The sequence below is a fragment of the Cetorhinus maximus genome, chromosome 37 (genome assembly GCF_964194155.1).
Source record: "Cetorhinus maximus chromosome 37, sCetMax3.hap1.1, whole genome shotgun sequence".
Classification (NCBI taxonomy): Eukaryota; Metazoa; Chordata; class Chondrichthyes; order Lamniformes; family Cetorhinidae; genus Cetorhinus; species Cetorhinus maximus.
In genome coordinates this window covers 1,944,679-1,968,813 of record NC_135915.1, presented here as the reverse complement: position 1 = coordinate 1,968,813, position 24,135 = coordinate 1,944,679, and positions in this window count along the sequence as shown.

Here is a 24,135-nt window from a genome sequence, read left to right as displayed (position 1 = left end):
ATAAAAATGCACATTAAAATCAAGAAGATTGAGTATGGCTTCATGAAGGGAAAATCATGCCTGACATATCTATTATAATTATTTGAGGAGGTAAAAAGCAGAATGAATAATGGGGAACCAGCAGGTCTAATAATATTGGATTCCCAAAAAGGCATTCAATAATGTACCACACACACAGCTGCTTTATAAGGAAAGAGCCCATAATATTGCGGGTACTATATTAGCATGGATAGGGGTTGGCTAACTAAAAGAAGACAGGGAGCTTGGATAATGCGTCTGAGGCGGTGGCGGGGAGCCCGCATTTTCATCATGGTCACCTGTAACTATTGGAACGTCACATGGATCAGTGCTGGGGTCACAATGTTTTACTGTTTATATTCATGACTTAGATGAGGGAAGTGAATGTAGTATCCCAAGTTTACAGGTGACACAAACATATGTGAAAAGGCAGGTGGTGAGGATGAAACAAAGAATCTACGTGGGAATATAGAAAGATTTAGTGACTAGGCAAAAATTTGGCAGATTGCATATAAAGTGTGAAATTGTGAGGTTATGCACTTTGTCACGAAGATCAGAGGAGCTGAGTATTATTTAAATGGAGATAGCCTGCAGAAAGCTAGAGCACAGAGGGATTTGGGAATCCACGTACATGAATACCAAAATGCTAACGCGCAATTTCAGCAGGTAATCGGTAAGGTGAACGAAATGATGTCCTTTATTTCAAAAAAATGCCGTATAAATTTGTGACATTATGCTATAACTATAAAAGGAACGAGTTCATCCTCACTTAGAATACTGTGAACAATTTTGACCCCCTTATTTAAGGAAAGATATACTATCAGTGAAAGCAGTACAGAGAAGGTTCACTAGGTTCATCCCGCGTATGGAGCTATTTCATACGTGGAGATGTTGAGTACGTTGGATCTGCATTCATTGGAGTTTAGAAGAATGAGAAGCCATATTCTTGAAACATATGTGAATCTTACGGGCTTCACAGGCTGGATGCTGAGTGCTTGTTTCCATTGCGGTAGAGTATTGAACAGGAGGGCATAATCTCAGGGTAACGGCTCACCAATTTAACCAGGAGACGAGGAGGAATTTCTTCTCTCAGAGTACGGTGAATCTATGGATGTATTTCCCGCAGAGGGCTGTAGGGACTGCGTCATTAATTACATTCAAGGCTGAGTTAGACAGATTTTAAAAGAGTAAGGGAATCAAGGGTTTTGGGGAAAAGGCAGAAATGTGGAGTAGAGAATTATCAGATCAGCCGTGATATCATTGAATGTCATAGCAGACTCGATGGGCGGAATGACAAGCTTATGCTCCAATGTCTTATGGCCTTATATTAAAAAGAAACAAAAAGAGGATTGGGACGCTGTCAGAGTGCTGCTGGAGAGCTTAAATTTCAGGAACTGGTTAACACCTATTTCTGTTGGAGCAGTTCAAAAGAAAATGGAGCAATATCCAGACATTTAACTTCATACACTCATCAACACATATATTCAACCAACATCAAATCGCTTCCTGTAGTCAATCTATTCAAATGGCAAAACACATTGATAGCTCCATGGAATGAAGAGATCACTCATCAACAATAAAAAAAAACATTATTTCCTAATACAAACAATTTATTTCATTCCAGTTAGTGACCCACACTCGGCACAATTCTACCCTGACCCATACACCCAGTATTACATTATCACTTGGATCAGGTATTACACTCTGGTACTGACCTACATTTAACGCAGTTCTAGACTGACAGATATACCCAGTAAAACATGGTGACTCGGGTCAGCGATTCCACTCAGCTTCCTGACCGACACTTAGTACAAATTAACATGAACAGATACTGTCAGTAAAAAATGTCGTGACTGGGGCCAGGCACCCCACTCTGATCAGTGATCCACACTCAGTACAAGTCTAAACTGGCAAATAGATCCCGAAATATATGGTCACTGGATTCAGATATCCCACTCTGGTCAGGGACCCACAATCAGTGTAATTTTCCTTTCACTGCCACTGAACATTACTTCAGAGAATCTGCCTTCACTGAGGCTTAATTTAACATGCACAATATTCGGTTAAATGCTAAGATTTAATATATAAAGGAGCCTGTGAGTTATAAACAAAGGTTTATTTTCAACTGACAAAAGAAAATAGAGTCGCAGAGATATTTCAAGACGTTATAATTCAGCAAATTATATCGCTGATTCGGTGAGAACCGTGAGCAGCAGATCAGCATGTAATATTTTGAGTCATAATTTAAAATAAGAGCAGCTCACACATAGATTTACACAACTTCTATGGTTATAGTCACTTACCAGGGACACCAATAACAGCAAGGATTGTGAAGAATATTTTCCCAGCCAGTTCAATTGGAGGAAGCATTTTCAGTATGAAGTAATGAGCCCTTTTGTGCTGCTGGCAATCCCTCTGTCTTAAACGCTGAGGTGTTACTTTGCCAAAGACTTTAATTTATACCCTGTGGGGTCACCTCAGGGAAGTCAAAATTGCAACATTGTTCAAAGTATTATTTTTAAATTTATGAACAAACAGATTATGCCATTGAGCTCAGTGAAAATGTGTTTATTTTTAGATTCAGCTTCCACGTTCCAAAGACAGTTCCTATGCTGATCACATTAATTAACGAATAAAAACAGCAGCTTCATTCACCCGGATAACAAGCTGTCCACTCAAACACCATCAGTACCATCTCGAGGTGTCAGATTGCTTCAGGGAAAGCCGGCACTTGACTGTTACCATTCGGTCATTAAGTTCCAAACGTTAGAGTGCCTCTCCCCACGCTTTTCTATTGTAAACTGGGATGTAGCTGCCCTCTTTAACTGTGGACATTCAGTTATGCGATTAACGTAGGTTAGGGGTGACAATTTATTGCACAATTCAATGAACAAAGTATCAGGATGTATTTAAACTCCGACAAAAATTAATTCCACACCTCAGTCAAATGCGACTCCCTCACAAACTTTCTGTCTCTCTCTCTCTCTGTTACTGTCTCTCTCTCTCTGTGATTCGCTCTCTGGCTCTCCCTCTCTGTCATTCTGTTTCTCTCGCTCTCTCCCTTTGTGTGTGTGTCTCTATCTCTCTGTGTCTCTTTCTCCTCTGCGCAACCTATCACTTCCCCACTCTCTCTTTCTGTGCCATACTCCCTCTCTGTCTTTATGCCGCTTTTTCCCTCTCTCACTCTCTCTGTCTATCTCCGTCTCACCCTTTCCTTCTCACTCGGTCTCACTCTCTGTCTGTCTATCTTCCTGACTATTCATCTCTCTCTATCACAGAATCACAGTGCAGAAGAGGCCCTTGGGCCCAACGGGTCTGCACTGACACATGAGGGACACCTGACCTACCTATCCAATCCCATTTACCAGCACTTGCCCCATATCCTTCAATGTTATAACGTGCAAGTACTCATCCAGGTACATTTTAAAGGATGTGAAGCAACCTGCCTCCACCACCCTACCAGGCAGTGCATTCCAGACCATCACCACCCTCTGGGTAAAAAGGTTTTTCGTCACATCTCCCCTAAAACTCATACCCCTCACCTTGAACTTATGCTCCCTTGTGACAGACCCTTCAGCTAAGTGGAACAGCTGCTCCTTATCCACCCTGTCCATGCCCCTCATAATCTTGTATACCTCGATCAGGTCGCCCCTCAGTCTTCTCTGCTCCAAAGAAAAGAACCCAAGTCGATCCAACCTCTCTTCATAACTTATATTTATCATCCCAAGCAACATCCTTTTGAATCTCCTCTGCATCCCCTCCAGTGCAATCATATCCTTCATATAATGTGGTGACCAGAATGTCTCATAATCTCTCTATATTTGTGGGTATGTGTGCCTGCCTGTGTGTCTCGATCTCTCTTTCTCTCTCACTGCGTCGCTGTCTCTTTCAATCTGCGTGTATGTATCTCTGTCTGTCTCTCCGCCTCTCTCGCTCATTTTCTCAGTCCCTCTCCCTCTTTCTATCTGCTTGTTCGTCTGTTTGTTGACCTTCTTTCTTTATTTCTATCTATCTATCTATCTATCTATCTATCTATCTATCTATCTATCTATCTATCTATCTATCTATCTATCTATCTATCTATCTATCTATCTATCTATCTATCTATCTATCTATCTATCTATCTATCTATCTATCTATCTATCTATCTATCTATCTATCTATCTATCTATCTATCTATCTATCTATCTATCTATCTATCTATCTATCTATCTATCTATCTATCTATCTATCTATCTATCTATCTATCTATCTATCTATCTATCTATCTATCTATCTATCTATCTATCTATCTATCTATCTATCTATCTATCTATCTATTTATCTATCTATCTATCTATCTATCTATCTATCTATCTATCTATCTATCTATCTATCTATCTATCTATCTATCTATCTATCTAACTATCTATCTACCTATCTATCTATCTATCCAACTATCTATCTATCTATCTATCCACCTATCTATCTATATATATATCTGTCTCTCTCTCTATCGATACATCTATCTATCTATAAATCTTCAATCAATCTATCTACCTATTTATATGAATATCTATTTATCTATCGCTGTAGTTGGTCTCGCTGTCTCTCTCTGTCTCTCTCTGTCACTCTATGTCTCCCTCCCTCCCTCTCTCCCTCTCCTTCACTCGTTCTTTCTCACACACATTCACTAAATCTCCCTCCCTCACTCAGGCTTTCTGTCTCCCTCCATGTCTCTCACGGTGTACGACCCTTTCTCTCTCTCTTTCTTTCTCTCTCTCTCTCTCTCTCTGTCCCTCACACACATCGCTGTATCCTTCTCTCTCTCAGCCACGTCTCTTCATTCTCTTCCCTCTGTCTCTCCCCGATCCCTGACTCTACCCCCATCACGCTCTCTCTGTCTTTCGGTCCCTCTCTGTCCCTCTTCCCCTCTCTCTCTCCCGCCACATCTGTATCACTCTCCCCATTTTTCTTTCTGCCTGTCTCACTCCGTTCTTTCTCTCTCTCTCTCTCTCTCTCTCTCTCTCTCTCGCTCTCTCTCTGTCTATCTATCTCTGCCCCTCGGTATCCCTCTCTGTCTCTATGTGTATCCCTCCATCTCAGCCTTTCTCCCTCTCCACCTCTTTCAGTTTACATCTTTCTCTCTCTTATTCCTCTGTGTCCCATTCCCTGTGACTGTGTGTGCATGTGCGCGTTTTTCTCCCTCTATCTCTGCCTCTGTAATTCGAATTTTCCCTTTGCCTCTTTCCCTCACTACCCCCGCTCTCTCTCTCTCAATCTATGTAACGCCCTTTCATTTTCTATCTCCCCGTCTCTCTTTCTCTCTCCCTCTCCCTTTCCACTCTCCTTCCCTGTCTCACTTTCTGTCTTTCTCTGTTGCTTTCTGCCAAACTCTACTTGTCTCTCCAGGTGTCTTTCCGTCTCTTTGCTTCTCTCTCTATCTCTCTCTCTCTCTCTCTCTCTCTGTGTCTCTCTATCTGTCTCTTTCTCTCTCTCTCTCTCTCTCTCTCTCTATCTATCTATCTCTCTCCCTCTCTCTATCTCGCTCTTGCTCTGCCTCTTGTTTTCTCTCTCCATTCATCTCTCTTGGTGTATTTATTTCTATATCTCTCTCTGTCTCACTGTCTTTGTCTCTCTTCCCTCTGCCGGTTCCCCTCTCCCTCTCTGCCATTCTTTCTGTGTATGTGTAAGTGTGTGTGTGTTAAAGTGTGTGTGTCTGTGTGTGTCTGTGTGTGTGTGTGTGTGTGTGTGTGTGTGTGGTAGTTTCCCTCTCTGTCTTTATTTCCCTCTGTCTCTGCCTCTCCATCTAACTTTCAAAATCTCTCCTTGTGCCTTCCTCAGTCAGGCTCTTATCTCAGCGTATCTTTCTATATGTTGCTGTTTCTCTCTCTTCCTCTGTCTGTTTCTCTATATCTATCTGTCTGTCTGTCTGTCTGTCTGTCTGTCTGTCTGTCTGTCTGTCTATCTATCTATCTATCTATCTATATGTCTATCTATCTATCTATCTATCTATCTATCTATCTATCTATCTATCTATCTATCTATCTATCTATCTATCTATCTATCTATCTATCTATCTATCTATCTATCTATCTATCTATCTATCTATCTATCTATCTATCTATCTATCTATCTATCTATATGTCTATCTATCTATCTATCTATCTATGTATTTTTGTCTCTCTCTCTCTCTGTTAGCCTTTTTCTCTCTCCGTGTCTCTCCTCTCTCACGCACACTCTCTCTTTGTCTGGCTCTCTCTCTCTCACTCCCTCTCTCTCTCTGTGCCTCTCTCGCTGTGTCTCCATCTCTCACTCCCTCCTTCTCGCTCAATATCTCTCACTGTCCCCTTTTTACCCCATGCATTGTATCTCCCTGTCTCTATCTCCCCTTCTGAGTGTCAAACTCGCTCCCTCGCTCTCTCTCCTCCTTAGCCTCACGCGCTACTTCTGAGCCTCTCTCTCTAACTTTATCTCTCTCTTCCCTCTCACTGTTTCATCTCGCTATCTCTCTCTCTTTCTCGCTTTTCAATCATCCCTTTGTTTAGTTCATGGTCTGTCTATATAGTAAATAGTGACTGTCTGATCGTCTTGAGCTCTAAGGATCTGATAAGCCACTTGATGAACAATAAAGAGAAGACAGTCGGCTGCATGCCCTGTTATTACCCTGGCCAGCAGAACTGCTCATTGGTGGATTTGTCATTCCTCACCGTTCTCCATTTCTCTCCATTTGCTTAATTACATCTGTGTGATTTCTTACAACCCCAGAGAGCATGCTAACAGTTAGAAAGAGATTTGAAGCCCACGTGACCTTTGCAACATTATGCACAATAACATTTCACGTTTTAAGACTTTTGCTGTACAAAGCTCACTAAAATCAACCTGGACTAAACATTCCTGAGCAGGCAACTAAAACATTGAATTACATAGAATGTACCCGCTTAACTTCATAACTAAAATTAAATACCTACTCCGAATTTATACATTATACCCCACTCTCCGTAGTCATCTAATCCTGATTTTAACGTCTAGCGGTTTTCGGCTCTGACAGAAACGCTTATCCCTCCTTCTCCGATCTGAAACAAAGTCCCTGTTATTCAAGCCTTTGAGAATAAAAGAATGGCCTTCCATTTGCAAGGTTTTCTCTGGTGATTCCACGGTCTTTCACTCTTCCCAATCCCTGTTTCTTAAAAAAATGGGTTCTGTTCTGTCGATCTCTATGCTTAGTCAGTATTTCAAAACCAATCATTTTCTTCTGCTTGTTATAGCAGCACCTGCTGTGTGTCCTATTTCGCTGAAAATTCCGGTCTGACTGCCACTGAGATTCTTGAAGTCTGCACGCAACAAAGCAAGTGTTAAATCTTCCTTTGGGTCAATATGTTAATACTCACCCCTGAATTTCAGTAGATTGAACCTGGTCTCCAGATAGCCATGTCAAGCAGATCACAATGCCTGTCCCCTGAAAGAGTACAGTTCAACTTCACTCCACTCTCCTTTGCAGGGCAATTATTTGGCCTTAAATTAGCAGAGAAAGCTGAGAACATAACAACATTTTAACGTCTACCAGTCTTGACAGTTGGCTGCTTCAACAGCAGCTACAGTGTTTAAGTAAAGTTCCCAAACAAGCTCTACGTGGAAGCATTTCAAACTCCACTGCTAGCTGTGATTCAGCATCAGCAGCAGAATCATAAAGCAGAGAGCGATTAAGAAAGGTATTGCGAGAAACAACTCATGTGCTGAATATTAGTTGGGAAAATGAAATGAACGGGTCTGCCAAATCGAGTTCGATGATAACCTCATGCAGTTCATTGCCAGGGATAGATTGTGTAAATACTTCTCACGGATGGGTCAGTGTATTTTCCACCCAGGTACTGACTGCACAGTCACTGTCCCTTGGTCACTGCTTTTCATACGTCCCTGATGAGCTTGTCTGAAGGGCTGGTGTACGGAATGAAACAGGTCACACCTGCTGCTGTGGTGTATGAGGTCTAATTGATCAGACAATGTTAAACACAATGATTCATACACTGGTAGGGAACACACTCCAATTGAAACCTCAGTGTACCAAAGATGTCGGAGGCCTGGTCCTGAAGCTCATTGCCTCGTTGGTTAAAGGTTATTTGGATGTACAAGCCCAGCAGCTACACAGGAAATCCAGGGGAGATGGAATCATTTGTCACATGCTGGCCTTCCAACAAAGCTGTGCTATCCAGGCGAAGACTGCCAGCCAATGGCTGGTCACTGTGTGGGCGACAGCAACAGAATTGCAAATTTAAATGTTTTCAAAATGATGTGGTTTATTCTTGATTGAATGGATGTAGCAGCCATTACTGTCCAGGGCTATTAGCGCCAAGATAGGAGGCTTCAGAATGTCGATGCCCAACATTGGAAGCTTCTGGATTGGCAGCAGCCATATGAAGCCCCGCCCCAACTCCGGCCACCCATCAGCACCAACGAAGCGGTCGAATACGGCTTTACCTGTGCCGCACATTCCACGTTCTAGTTATTTCACTCCCTCAGTAGAAGTGCCCAGGTCTTCGGGAACGTTACTGCCTCGTCTGCTACATCTCCGAGGCACTGACAATCGTTCGATGCCACCTGCAATGCAGCTTGTGTATGAGAGTGCAGTGGGTGAATGGGATCCCCCACATTCCTCTTGAGCTGGGGGATTTATTCTAGAGTGGATACTCGCTCTCCACTTTGACAATAATTGTGCCAAAGTAGTGTTGATGCAATACTTTCTCCCTGTGCCTGAGGGAGGTGGGTTCGTCTTCCAACATTTTCATCATTTGCACCCCTTTTCCTGCAGGTATATTTTTTACACGGATTCTGGTTGGGAACTCAGTTTCTATCGTGAGTGCCTCAGATTTTCTGAGCAGTGAATTATCTTCCTCCATTTGAACTGCATTTCAGCTGGTGGACTGGGGGAGGCCTCACCGGCAGATAGTTCTAACCCGCCAGTACCGTCACAAAGACCCGTTTGCTCTGCTTTATATGGGAGAGCTAATTTGTTGCCGGACACAAGCAGGCTTACCACTGGAGATTCCACCACCCCCTGCCGTACGAGTGCATGAAATGGCATCTTGCCGTGGTTCAGCCTGGCCCACTTCAGAAAGCTGTCCTAACTCACACAATCCCACTTCTCCAGAGGTGGAAATGTCATGAGTCACCATGGCAAGTCCCAGTCATCTATCGGAGGACGTTCTTCCTCCACTGCATCAGAATTGTGACGCCTGTCTTTAGCTTCATGTTTACTGCCACCCATACCTATCAGCACAAAGCAAGTGGCCTCTCCTGGCTTAACATGCGACATGCAATCTGGGGCGGTATTCCTGTGTTCCTTCAATCCTGCACCAGGTGGTGCCGCGATCCATGGGCACATCTCAGCCTCTAACCGAGACTTTGATAATCTTCCGAGGACTTCTGGAAGGCACCTTGCCTATTAGCGTGCCGTCGGTGAATAGAACTCCTTAAATGGTGACAATGGGGTGTGGCTGCCAATGGGCCCCTGTTCTTGCACACGTCAAGTATTGTTGACGAGTTTCTTTCACACTATGACCGAGAGTAGGGCGGTGGCAGGTGGGGGGATGAAGGGGCAGAGGAGTCCACTCCTACCATTTTCAGATTTGCTCTCCCTCTTCCTAGAGGGAATTATTCGATGACTCCAGTCGGGAACATACTGTCTTCCATGAGTTCCTCTGTGTCAGTGCCCGGTGTTTGGTCTTCCATCATTTCCCTTTATTGTGTTGCGGAGCATGGTTCAGTCCTTTCCTGCATGTGTTTCTAAATCACTTTAGGTTCTTTCTCGGGCCAAGGCATCCACACCCTTGGACAGAGACTCCATCTTGTCTCCTATGTAACAAAGTTTCCTTGATATTATTGAGCCCATCCCGAAGACTGCAACTCACACGTCTCTACTCCCTCCATCCGTTACTTGGGTGCCTATTTCTGTCTTCTCTGCAGCTCCATCTTCAGATCCAGTTAAAATAATATGTTCCCTGCACCTGCTTGGTAGGAACTTCCATATTCCCAATCTCGAACTCTACAACCGAGCTAGCACAGCAATTGAGGTGTTTGCAACTTTGTCACATTGGGCCGGAATTCTACTTGTCTGCTCTTCATTTAGCATCAGCCTTTCCACCCCATAAAACATCGGGGACGTGGGGATGGTAATTATTGCTTACATTAACCTCTCAGGTCCCCAAAGTTAATGATCAATGTCGCCATGACCATGACTGACAGTGCAGGGATACAATGTTGACCCACTGAAGTTGCTGACTGTATAAACAGGTGGAAAACAGAGCCCACCAACACTGCTAGACATCAGTAAACGGTATAGCTACGCAATCAGGCGCTGCTGGATGGCCTTGACAAACATGGTTGGTACATTGATAGCATGGGACTAGATATCAGTAACTTCACACCAGGCAGTGTGACCTCACCAGAGTCAGCAAATAATTCCAGCTCAGCGCCACTTCTCTCAATGACACATTTCATGATAAAAGCAGCTGTTGGCTAACCAGGGCCTTGCAGATTTTAAGGAGCAACTGGTCCTGAGTCAACTGTTTTGGATTTGAGTTGTGTGAGCTTGGAGCATCTTTGAAAGAGGACAGAGCAGTTGCTCTTCGTCAATCCTCGGACCTTTCCGATCATAATTAATCCCTGCTCATTTTGTGCTGCTCAGCTGAATCCTTCACAAGATGCCTGCACCTTTAGTGGGAAGTGTGAGCCGTCCCTTTTCCTCTGCTGTATGGGAAGAATGGAATCTGCACATTGTGGATGGCGAGCTCCAGACTTACAGATAATCGAGCCCGGTATAATTCCCGTTCTAATAGTAGAATCTCAGTGGCTCAAAGGTCTTACCTGCCGCGCTCTCACTTTCGTAACACCTCCCTTATAATATTCACCTACCTACAGCTTTATTATAATCGGTCTGGTAATCCTAACTGCAACGAGCTTTCATGCCTTCAGTGTAAAGAGTTTTCTGTTCTTTTGGGTTAACAGGTCTTCTAGACTCGTCTCGGCTGCGGTCCGCAGAAAAGAATCTGAAAAGGAACTCCACAAGCAGCTTTCAAAGAAATATATTGGTCAACTTCATTTTAATATCGGGTTAGACGGACAAGATGCTGACAAGCAATTCATTGCTCACAGTGGAAGAGGAGTCTGCAGCAGCTCTGCTGTTTCAGTCTCGATAATATGATACATGCTCTCCAGCAGCTCCCTCTCCTGATGAAATTAAAGGGTAATATCCAATTACTGCGTTGCCCTGGCCATGAGTTGAAACCAATATTGGACTCAAAATTAGAGCCAAATCGTGGGTTCATTTTTTAGCATGACCTGACCATGATGGCCATTTACAAGTGGCGAAATGTCGTCATCTACTTGGTATAAAACAAGGGCTTGCTGGGATATTGAACTTCATTTACCCAAAGCAGAGAAACAAAGTGCCTTAAAAATTTCCCTCTGAACGTCAAACGCATTCCTATGAAAATAAACAATGTTGTATCATTCGAAAATGAATTGTTTTTTGCAATCCATATTCTTCCATTAGCAAAAAGCTTATATCTACGATGCTACGTGAATCACTGCTGCATTATAACCTCTGTATCCTACACACATTCCGACAGACATGAGGCAATGTCAAAAATATACATAATGCAATCTTCAGAACGTGTGGCCAAAAGTGTGATTTAATTTGGGGCGCTAGGAAGAGCAGCATAACATGGTGGCAGCAGGTGCTGCAGATAGAACTTAAACGATTGAAATGATGCAAATGCTGAACCATACTTTGGAAATAACCGTGAATTGACGCCCAAAAATACTCTGATTCGTTCAAAATTATGGCGGACCCTGCAGCATTTAATGCAGAGCTCCAAATTATGATCAATTGGGAGGCTGAAAATGCTGTGGGGGTGATCCAGGAGCTCAAGCATCAGCGAAAGTCAACATTCTGTAGTTGTCTGAAAAATACTAAAAACGAGAGGAGATCAGGTGTCGCCATGTGTTGATATCAGTTTAAACAATTGGATCTTTTCAGTGGATGGGAAATGAGTGAGGGTGAAAGTAAAAACCGAGGAAAGATTTTTTTTTTCTGAAATTCAGCTGGAATTTACAGCTTTAATTAGAAAAGATCCGCTCACAATGTCGCAGGCTATTGAGGCACCCCTGTTCATGAATCCAGAAAGTGCAAGATGAGGCTGCTGTCTGCCTAAATGGCTGAACTTCAGTTAATTCGAGGAAAACCGGGTGGATGCAGTGAATTCATTACTAATGGGTGCACAACAGGGAGAGGGAGAGAGAAAAAATGAATGTGTGAGAGAGCAGATGTTTACATTTGTACAGTGACAAAAGGAAATGCAGCACATACATCTCAAATAACAAAGCTTGTAGAAAAAACAATCACTGGGAGAAGATGCACAGGGCTAAGAAAGAAGTGGGTCAACAAATTGTCAGTGGCAGAGGAACAGAGCGAATGAGAAGGATAATAAATCAAAACGCCCATTCCCTAGGAAATGGCGACGAGATTGAGGATACATAAGAAATCGGAACTAGACAGTTGGATGAAATGTGTAGACGTGACTTGTCCTGCACCAAAGTAATTTACACAAGTATTCAGATCTGGAAAAGTTGGGAAATACGCTCACAAACATTAATCCAAATCTTAATGCCAGAGCAGAAACAAATCTCAAATTGTTCAGCCTAAAACCAGAAGATATTTTCCGAAATTTTGAAATATATAGTTTACCCGAAGAAAGATGCATTGAAACGCAGGAAACATACGCTGATGGTCGAAGGTGGAACTGATATTCGATAGCTGGGGACGAGACAACTCAAAAGCACCCAAAGGAAATGATGTTTGCCGAATTTTCTATGTCACTTAAGTAAATGGGGAGATGGTGCTGCTATCCTATGGTTGAGCAGTGGTGAAAAGCTGCATCTGAACGTAGCAAACCAGGAGATGAATGAGGCGTCACTGAGGATTGAAAATAATACATTCGTTGAAAAGCACCCTCCAAGCAGAACAAAGAAAGATCTGGTCCAATTGTACCCAGAGTGTTTAGATAAGATATGTGAATGTTCTGAATATTATGATTATCACATGATGATTGATCCAGAGAATATAATTGATTCATTCCCCATGTAAAGTACCAATAGAACTGAAAGGAAAGCTTGAAATTTAGCTCCAAGAGACTGAGAGAAGAAAGTAATTATCCAAATCACGGAGCCTTGAGATTGGTAAATTCCAATGCCCTAAGAGAGAAGGCAAATGGGCGACTAAGTATTTGTCTGAATCCCAAAGACCAAAATCAAAGAATAAAGAGGACTCAGTATATTATTCCATCAGTGCAAGAGACCATGCCGGATCTGGCAGGGGCAAAAGCTTTCAGCAGCTCCTTCCCAGATATGGCGACTGGAACGTGAAGCTTGATGATAAATCTTCAAACCTGACATCATTCAACACACCCCATGAGCGGTACAAATTCCGCCATCTATCATTTGCCCTTAAATTGAGCTCAGGTGTGTTCCAGCAGAAATCGGACCTAAACAAGGAGTTTCACGGAGCAGCCAACGTAACTGATACCCAACTCTCTGTGTGAATCATGGAACGTTTTTAGTACAGAAGTTGGCCATTCAGCACATCCATCCAGTGAAGGTACGCTGCAGGAGCAATCTCAGTGCTCCAACTCTTCCACGACCCCTAGGAAATAGTTTCCCTTCAGAATCATGTCCAATTTCCTCCCGGAAACCGTGAGTAACCTTTGCTACATCTCTTTCTCAAACAGAGCATTCGAGACCCTATCTTCTCACTGTGTTAAAGGGATTTTCCTCATGTCGCATTTGCTTCTTTTGCCAAGCAAATTAACACAGTGTCATCTGATTCTCGGACCTTTTCGCAAAGTAAAGAATCTACTCTACTACCATCTACTCGTTCTTGATCGATCATGATTCTGAACATATCTAAGTAATATCGCAAGCTTCACTTCTCCAAGCAAAACCCAATTTCTCCAATCTATTCACGTAATGGAGGAATCTCATCATTGAATCTGTTCTCGTGAAAACATTTCCCCTCTTTGGCCTCTTTAATTAACGAGGGTAATAATTCCACTGCAGGCAATTCAGAGATGCTGAACCCAGGGATGATGGTGTTGTCTCATGTGGAAATTTTCAACGAATGAGCTGGTACCTGTTGGAGTTCAGAGTCGCCTTGTAACAGTTAACATCCCGAGAGGCATTGAACGGGTGGCTGCTGAGAGGGTGTTTCCCTTTGTGCCGGAATCCAGAGCAATTTAAGAATTTGAGTCAGCGGATGAGAAGGAATTCGTTCTCTCAGAGCCTCATTAATTCCTTCCACCCGGGAGCAGTGGAAGCTGGGTCATTGATTATATTCAAAGCTAATTTCGGCAAAGCTTTCATCGACAAGGGAGCAGAGGGCAATGGGGAGACGGACAGAGGAATCTAGTAAAGGATTGGAGTTAATTTCACAACCTGATCAGCGCTGGTCTTCTAAATAGCAGGGTAGTTTCGAGGGCCCTAGTATCCTTCTTCTATCTCTGTTTCTAGCGTTCTTAACCCCTTTTGCAATCTCAAATCTTTCAACAGAAAATGATTTGTACTTTCTCAACCAACAATTGATGTGATCAGGCCGGATACGACATGGAGAATGGAGAGTAAAGTTGCTGTGCAGAGTGAATAGTTCTTTTTCATGGTGAATATAGAAGCTGGAGATCATATTTGAAGATATTCCCAGTGGCTCTGCAAACTGAACTGGGCTTCGGAAAGAGAGGCTGCGCTTGCTGCCATATCACCTCCAATCCGCTTGGGGCCGCTCTAACTTTCGCCTGGCCGTACTGTGTCTCCCTGGTTCTCCCAGGGTTCACTCTTTCTTACCTCCTATACCCACCGCTGCTCTTTGTAGAAATCCGGCCGCAGGTCCGCAGGCAAGATCTCGTGGCGTCAGTGTTTAATTGTAGTCATTTTTTTAAATTTGACAATGAGAAAGGGAGAAGCTACGCTTAGGAATGGAGGGCGAACTGGAGCTCTGACCCGTCGAGGACGTAAATAATAATACTAATAATAATAAGTAAATGATAAATGAAAAGCAGCAGCCTGCTCAGCGGGCAATAGTGCTGCGCATGTGCGGTCTGTTCACTCTCCCAGAATGCAGTGTCTCTGATAGAGGGCCTTCCCATTCGCGGCGTATTTTGGGTACAAGGCCCGCCATTGCTCTAACAATAATTAGGGCATATATTTATACTTAAGGCGAGTAATGAATTAAGTCATTGGGACAATGTGGAGGCCATTTGTTCATTGGAGCCTGTCCGGCATCTAATAAGATCATGGTTGAATTTTCACCTTAAAACTCTCTCCCTCACACATACACACACAAACAGACTCAGCCCCACACACTCGCGGTATTAACCTACACAAAAGGCTCACACAAAAAAAACGCACCCACAGAAAACACACATACTCACGCACAAATTCACACACATAAACACACAAAGGGGGAGATTGTGCAAATGTCTATTTCGTGTTTGATGGTGTGGTGCGAATATATTAGTGTGTGTCTGAGAACATATGAGTGTTTGTTTGGCAGAGAGCATGCGAGGGAGAGCATTCAGGCAGCGTGTGTGAGGGAGAGCGTGTGATTCAGTGTGGCTATGATTTTGTGTATTTGTGATTCATGACCTGTTTGTGTGTATGTGTGCATTTGGATGTATGAGTGCGTAGATGGTGCGTGCGGAAGATTGTGTCATTGTGAGATTGCGAAAGTGAGTTTGTAATGATGTGAGAGAGTGCGTGACTGTGTGAGTTTGTGTGTGCGTGTGGTGGGGGGCAGGGTCTGTGACATTCAGAGTGGTTGAGAAATGTCTGAATGTGTGTGGGGGTGAGAGTGTTATAGAAGGGGAGTGTGTCTGAATATATGTTTGGGTTTGCCTGTTGATGCACATGAGAGCTTCTCTGTAAGAGTTTGTGAGTGAGTATAATTATGTGAGTGTGTATAAGCGTGAGAGCTGAGAGCATTTTGTGAGAGTGTGTGAGGAAGTAGGTGATTCTGTGTGTGTGTGTTTGTGAGAGATACAGAGTGAGATTGTCAATGTGTGTGAGATATTGACTGTATGATATTGTGATTGCCTGACAGAATCTCTGTTTATGTGCATGCGGGTGTGTGTCTGCGTGCATGTGAATCTGAATCTGTGTGAGTTAAAGTGGGTGCCTGTGAGGGAGACAGAGAATGTGTGACAGTGTGACAGTGTGATATTGAACGAGCATTTGATTGTGGGAGTTTGTGTGAGAGAGGGAGCGAGTGTGTGATTGAGGTTATGTGTGAGTGCTTGTGTGAATGGGCGTGAGGGAGTGAGTGAATTTTTGTGTGTGTGAGAGAAAGAATGTGCTTTACAGAGCGTCTGTGATTGTCTGTCTTGGTGTGTGTGTGTGTGTGTGCGAGAGAGAGCGAGAGAACGAGAGCAATATGGGCAGCTTGAAATTGAGTGAGCATGTTAACTCGTGAAAATGTGTAAATGAGAATGTGCGTGTGAGTGTCATTGTTTGTGGATAAGAATGAGTGTACTTCAGTAAGTGATTGTGTGTGTGTATGTTTGTGTGAGAGAGAGAATGAGTGACTTTTTGACAAGTGTCAGATTGAGTGAGCTTGGGATATGAGTGCGTGTGTGAAAATATGTCAGTGAGTGGATGCCTGTGAGTGAGACTGTGTGCTGGCGAGATAGTGCATGTGTTTGAGAAAGAGTCTATGACACTTTAATGGTGCGATATCGAGTGAATATGTCTGGCTGCATGTTATTCTGTGTGTGTCATTGTCTGAGTTTGTGTACCTGTGTGTGTGTGGGTTTGAGAGACGCCGGGGTTTTCCACGCCGGGCTAGAGTATTATCATTGCTTTTCTTATTCTTTAATAATGACCAAACTCCCTATATTCAGTGGGACAGCCCAGATCAGGCTTATGTCCCCCAGATACTTGTGCACAAAGTGAGGCATTGATCCTTGCCAGATCGCTTGTGAGCCTTGTGTGAGAAGCATTCTCTGGGTGCTTGTCGTTTGCCCTTCACACACGCCTCGATTGCTAAGCTTTGCTTTAGCATAACGACATGCTGGGGGTCCCCTACAGCTGAATATCGTTGGAGAGTTCACCTCAGCGATGTGACGACTGCTGGACAGTCCACCTCAATGATGTGAATGATGCTGGAGAGACCGCCCGAGCGATGTGGATGATGCCGGAGAGCCCACACATGTGATGTGACTACTGCTGGAGAGTCCATCCGGGTGATGTGACTATTGCTGGAGTGACCATCGGAGTGATTTAACTGCTGCTGGAGCGACCACCTAAGTGATGTTACTACTGCGGGAGTGACAACATGAGCGATGCGACAACTGCTGGAGAGTCCATTGCAGCGATGGTTGAGATAATCGATACCACGTGGTGCCGAGGAGGACACCATACCCAAAGTTCTCAATCGTTCCCAATGCCCATGATCTGTTCCAGGGTTCCACCCTGTCAAGTCCTGAAAGGTTGTCCTGTGCATGTTCTGGACCGGCGCGATTTCATGATTTCAAGCGCATGGGGCCGACTGTCGGGAGCTGGGAGGGCGATAATTGAACATAATCATTTGAAACTTGCAGGTTACACTACTGTTACGAGTTTTAAATTTTGATATTGGAAATACATTCATATCGATAGCATTACAAAGTTACTAGTCATAATGAGTTCATGTATTTGTGCAGGTGTAACAGTGATTAATTTTAAAATGCTGTAAATAACCATTGATAAATATTGAGCTCAGGCAAAATGAAGGATTCCTTTCAGTTGCCCTTGCTGCTATCCACATATTTATTCCCTGTTGCTTAAGTATGTCCCATGTTGAATGTTGAACTTGCGAACTACGATCATAAGAAGCAGCAGCCTGCTGGTCCCAGCCGGACGGCAGCAACAGTTGTGCCTCTGATCGAGTCGCACACGGATTCCTTCTCTCTTTTGCACCAGATCAATATCTACATTTTTGGATACTTATTTTTGGGAATTCAAGTGTTCAATGTGTTTAGAAGCTTTGAACGGAATATGCCTTTGTAAGAGTGGCACACATTCACAATCACATACTTGAGAAATTCTGTACAGTTCTACAGGACTGTGTTCCATGAATTTGACTAAAGATTGCTACAAGAATAGCCAACTGCCCTAAGCATTATCTACATCCAAAGTGATACATTTTATAGCTTATTATTTGTGGATATCTTCGATGATTTTGCTTTCTCAACATCACAAAAGAAAACGTTTTAATATTTTCACTACATATGATGTTCAAACAGATTTGCTGCAGTTTGTATTACTGCTTCCTTTTAATAAGCTGCTGATTTGCCTCTCAGTTTTTCTGTTTGTTTTGTCTAAATTTTTCATTTTTACCAATTAAGAAATCGTGAACGTATATTAATTTGAAATTAGCTAATGCAAACAGACATTTTGTGAGACCTATTTTAGATCCATTCACATATGTTCTTTGTGCTTTGACCTTTGAATATTTGCGAAGATACAATTTGCAGTCAAATTCCTGTGAGAATTATCAGGGAAACCTTTTATAGAATAGGCCGTTTTAAGCTTGACATACTTCAGGGTCTCGGCATGTCCTAATCCAGTCCTGTAACTGACATGTATAAGACACGTCTTTATCTACTGAAGACCTGAATATTTCCTTGTATTTCTACTCAAAACTTATTGACTTTACTTTTAAGGTCATGGAGCTTAGATCAGATCTGGGAAAGTTTAGGAACTTAAGAGGTTTAAGCCACGGTGAAGGCGGGGGTCGGGTGTCGGGGGCGAGCGTGGGGGTGCGGGGGGGGTGGGGGGTTGCGGGTGGTGGGGTATATGGACACAATAATTGTCTGTGATAAAGTGGAAAAAAGAGCAGACTGTGTATAACTAATTTTTCCAAAAAGAATAAATACTTCATTCATCAAACATGTTAAGGTGGAGTACATGAATGTTCCTTGAAGGCAAACTACTGCGTTGTTGGAATTCTGAAACGAACAAATACACGCTTGTAAAACTCTGCATGCCTGACAGCATCAGTGGCGAGAAAGACAGAGTTAGCGTCTCGACTCCGTATTAATCTTCTTCAGGACTCGATCAGTTAACCCTGTATTAGTCTCCACAGATGCTGTCAGAACTGTTGAAATTTTCCAGCATTTTTTGTTCTTCGTACATGACTGTTCCAGTTTAACATTAAGTGTATTAATTTCAGTCTCTTTCAATACTGCATGCCTTACTCAGAAATTTTAAAAACACCATTACAACCTGGTTAACTGTATATTTCTCATATAAAATCAAGCACTGTCTTGTACTTTTTAGCAGAGAGATCATAAGACCATTAGACATAGGAGCAGAAACTAGGCCATTCGGCCCATCGAGTCTACTCCGCCATTCAATCATGGCTGATAAGTTTCTCAACCCCATTCTCCCGCCTTCGCCCCGTAACCTTTGATCCCCTTACCAATCAAGAACCCATCTATCTCGGTTTTGAATACACTCAATGACCTGGCCTCCACACCCTTCTGTGGCAATGAATTCCATAGATTCACCACTCTCAGGTTAAAGAAGTTTCTCCTCATCTCTGTTCTAAAAGGTCTTCACTTTACTCTGAGGCTGTGCCCTCGGGTCCTAGTTTCTCCAACTAATGCAAACATCTTCCCCATGTCCACTCTATCCAGGTCTTGCAGTATTCTCTAAGTTTCAATCAGATCCTCCCTCATCCTTCTAAACTCCATCGAGTATAGAACCAGAGTCCTCAAACGTTCCTCATATCTTAAGCCTTTAATTCCTGGGATCATTCTCGGGAACCTCCTCTGGACCCTGTCCAGGGCCAGAATACCCTTCCTGAGATATGGGTCCCAAAATTGTTCACAATATTCTAAATGTGGTCTGACCAGAGCCTTATGTAGCCTCAGCAGCACATCACTGCTTTTATATTCTGGTCCTCTCGAAATAAATGCCAACATTTTATTTGCCTTCCTAACTACCGACTCAACCTGCAAGTTAACCTTAAGAGAATCCTGGACTAGGACTCCCAAGTCCCTTTGCACTCCAGATTCCTGAATTATCTCTCCATTTCGAAAACAGTCCATGCCTCTATTCTTCCTACCAAAGTGCATGACCTCACACTTCCCCACGTTGTATTCCATCTACCACTTGTTTGCCCATTCTCCTAAACTGTCCAAATCCTTCTGCAGCCTCCCCGCCTCCTCAATACTACCTGTCCCTCCAGCTATCTTTTTATCATCTGCAAACTTAGCCAGGATGCCCTCAGTTCCTTCATCTAGATCATTAATGTATATAGTTAACAGTTGTGGCCCCAACACTGACCCCTGTGGAACTCCACGAGTCACTGGCCGCCATCCTGAGAAGGACCCCCTTATCCCCACTCTCTGCCTCCTGACAGATAGCCAATCTTCTATCCGTGCTAGTTCCTTGCCTCTAACACCATGAGCTCTTATCTTACTGAGCAGCCTCCTGTGCGCACCTTGTCAAAGGCCTTCTGGAAGTCCAAGTAGATAACAGCCATTGGCTCTCTTTTGTCTAACCTACTCATTACCTCCTCAAAGAATTCTAACAGATTTGTCAGGCATGACCACCCCTTGATGAAACCATGCTGACTTTGCCCGATTTTGCCATGCACTTCCAAGTATTCTGAAATCGCATCCTTAATAATGGACTCTAAAATCTTACCAACGACCGAGGTCTGGCTAATCGGCCTTTAAATTCCCGTCTTTTGCCTCTCTCCCTTCTTAAACAGGGGTGTTACATTAGCGATTTTCCAGTCCTCTGGTACCCTCTCTGACTCCAGTGATTCCTGAAAGATCACCACTAACGCCTCCACTATCTCTTCAGCTATCTCCTTCAGAACTCTGGGGAGTAATCCATCTGGTCCAGGTGATTTATCCACCTTCAGACCTTTCAGTTTTCCTATCACCTTCTCCTTGGTAATGGCCACCACACTCACCTCTGCCCCCCGACTCTCTTGAACTTTGGGGATGTCACTCGTGTCTTCCACTGTGAAGCCTGATGCAATGTACCTATTCAGTTCCTCTGCCATTTTTTTGTTCACCACTACTACTTCTCCAGCGTCATTTTCCAGTGGCTCAATGTCCAATTTTGTCTCTCTCTTACACTTTATATATCTAAAAAAGCGTTTGCAAACGTCTTTTATATACTGGCTATTTTACCGTTATATTTAATCATCTCCCTCCTTATTTCTTTTTTAGTTGTCCTCTGTTGGTCTTTGTAGGCTTCCCAATCCCCTAGTTTCCCACTGCTCTTCGCCGCATAGTATGCTTTCTCTTTAGCTTTCATGCTGTCCCTGACTTCCCTTATCAGCCATGGTTGCCTCGTCCTTCCTTTAGTATGCTTCTTCTTCCTAAGGATGAATTTTTGCTGTGTCTCCCAAATTACTCCCAGAAACTCCTGCCATTGCTGTTCCACTGTCTTTCCTGCTAGACTCATCTCCCAGTCAATTCTGGCCAGCTCCTCCCTCATGCCTCTGTAGTTGCTTTTATTCAACTATAATACCGTTACATCTGATTCCAGCTTTTTCCTCTCAAATTGCAGGGTAAATTCTATCATATTATGGTCACTTCCTCCTAAGGGTTCCTTCACCTTAAGCTCCCTAATCAGATTGACGGCAGTACAAAACAATAACAAGGAATTTCCAAAATAAAAATGATAGCGTGCACTGAAAGAACAATCTCTCTCTCTCTCCCTCTCTCTCTCTCTGTCTCCCTCTCACACACACACCTCGGCACACTCACAAACACATGGAAGTGCTCTCTCTCTCTCTCTCCCCATCTGTCTCTCACACACATGAACATACAAACGTACGTGCACACACAAATTCACACAGGTTGATGAAGCGACAGTTAGGCACATACACAGAAAAAGACTCACATTCAGCAATCTCCCTCTGTAGGACGATGTCATGTTCACCTGCCACAGAAATAAACAGTGTACATGCACACACGGACACACACACATACATTAAGAAACACAGATGGATAGACAGACACATACACACTCTCTCACACACACAGACATGCAAACAAAGGGAAACAAAATTACAGACGGACAGAAACATAAATAGATGGGTGCACTCCCATAGGCACGCACACAAATGCACACACACATGCACAATAAAACACACATGCAGAGGGACACACACACAGGCGGCCAGACACTCAAATACGCAACACACTCACAAACGCACCCACGCACGTAGGTACACCTGGACGGACAGACACTCAGACACACTCCCATAGTCAAACGCATACCCACATACATGCACACAAGCACACACACATACACATTCTCACACATGTTCTTACGTACACAGACGGACAGAAACATAAATAGACACATTTACTCACACAGTCAAATACACTCACGCACACGGACACTTAAACTCACCTTCAGCAAACTCCCTCGGCTTGGGTCTGTCGTGACCCTGTGCTCACACACACGCTCACACTCACAAACAGATATACACTAAATAATTACCATACATTATACACTACTCTATTAATTCACATTTAGATGCTAAGTTGGGCTCGATACCCAATGCAGTGGAATAAAATTGTACGTATTTGTTTTATTGGACATGATAACTGATCAACAGGGTGTAACGTTCGATCTGACTTGTGAACATTAAATCAATAGCCAGCACTTGGACGGGAAAATTTACCATAAATCGTGGATTTTACATGACATCTAATATACGGGATATAAAGTTAAAGCTAATTGTTGTATTGGTCTTGAAAACATTACATGAGGAGAAAATAAGGGCATTTCGGCATTGGACCGATAAGCAAGTAAGTCAGAAGATTACTGAACTCTGAGGAGGATAGTATAGTATCTGAAAATGTCATGGACAAATTATTGGAATTGGTAGCCAAGGGGGTCGATGAAATCCAAAGCAGAGAGAAGAGAAATGATTCATTTTGGGAGCAAGAACATTGGTAGAGGCGGCATAAAATAAAGGATACATCCCTGAAGAGGGCATGAACAGACGGACATGTCATTGAAGGTGGCAGGGCAGTTTGAGAAATCAATAACTAAAACAAGGCTGCACTTCTAGGAAAATACAGTACAGGTGCAAGGAGGTTACGTTCCACTTCAGTAAATCACTAGTTCGTGCTCCAGTTGAAATATTAACTCTTGTTCTGGGCAAGGAATTGGAAGGTAATGTATGATTAAAGATAAGATTCACGAGAATGCTTCCAGGGCTGAGTTTGGAGAAATTGTAGGGATCGGAGCTTGCTTCCTTGCTGTTTTTGGTATATATAAACGATATGGAAGTGAACGTGGGAGGGATGATCAGTAAATTCACGGGTGCCAGCAAAAGTGGTGAGGTGGTAAATAGTGTGGAGGAGAGCCTTAGATTAAACGAGGATATAGATGCGCTGGTCAGATTGGCTGATCAGTGGCAAATGGGACTATATCCGGACATGTGTGAGGTGATGCACTTGGGCAGGACGAACAAGGCACGGGGATACACGATGAAATGTAGAACACTGGGAAGTACCGAGGATCAGGGTTGGTGTGCATGTCTACTGGTCTGTTAAGGTAGCGCATCAGGTAGATAATGTGGTTAAGAAGGCATATGGGATAATTGCATTTATTAGTCGAGGCATAGAATATACGAGCAGGGAGGTAATTCTGAAACTGTAAGTAATGCTGGTTGGGCCACAGCTTGAGTATTAGGTGCGGTTCTGGAAGACGCAATGTAGGAAGGATCTGATTCCACTTTAGAGAGTGCAGAAGAGATTTACCAGGGTGTTGCCTGGGATGGAGAGTCCCAGTTTTGAGGAGGGATAGGATAGACTGTGGCTATTTTAACTGGAGTAGAGGAGGATTAGTAGGACATGATTTTGGTGTATAGAATTACGAGGGGAATAGACAGGGTTAGGCAGAAAGGCGCTTATTTCCCTTGGTGGAGGGAACAACAAACAGGCGGAATAGATTTAAGGCAAGGGGCAGGAGGGTTAGCGGCGATGTGAGGAGCAATGTTTTTACACAGAGGTTGGTGGGTATCTGGAACTCACTGCCTTAAAGGGTGTTAGAGGCAGAAACCCTCTTCACATT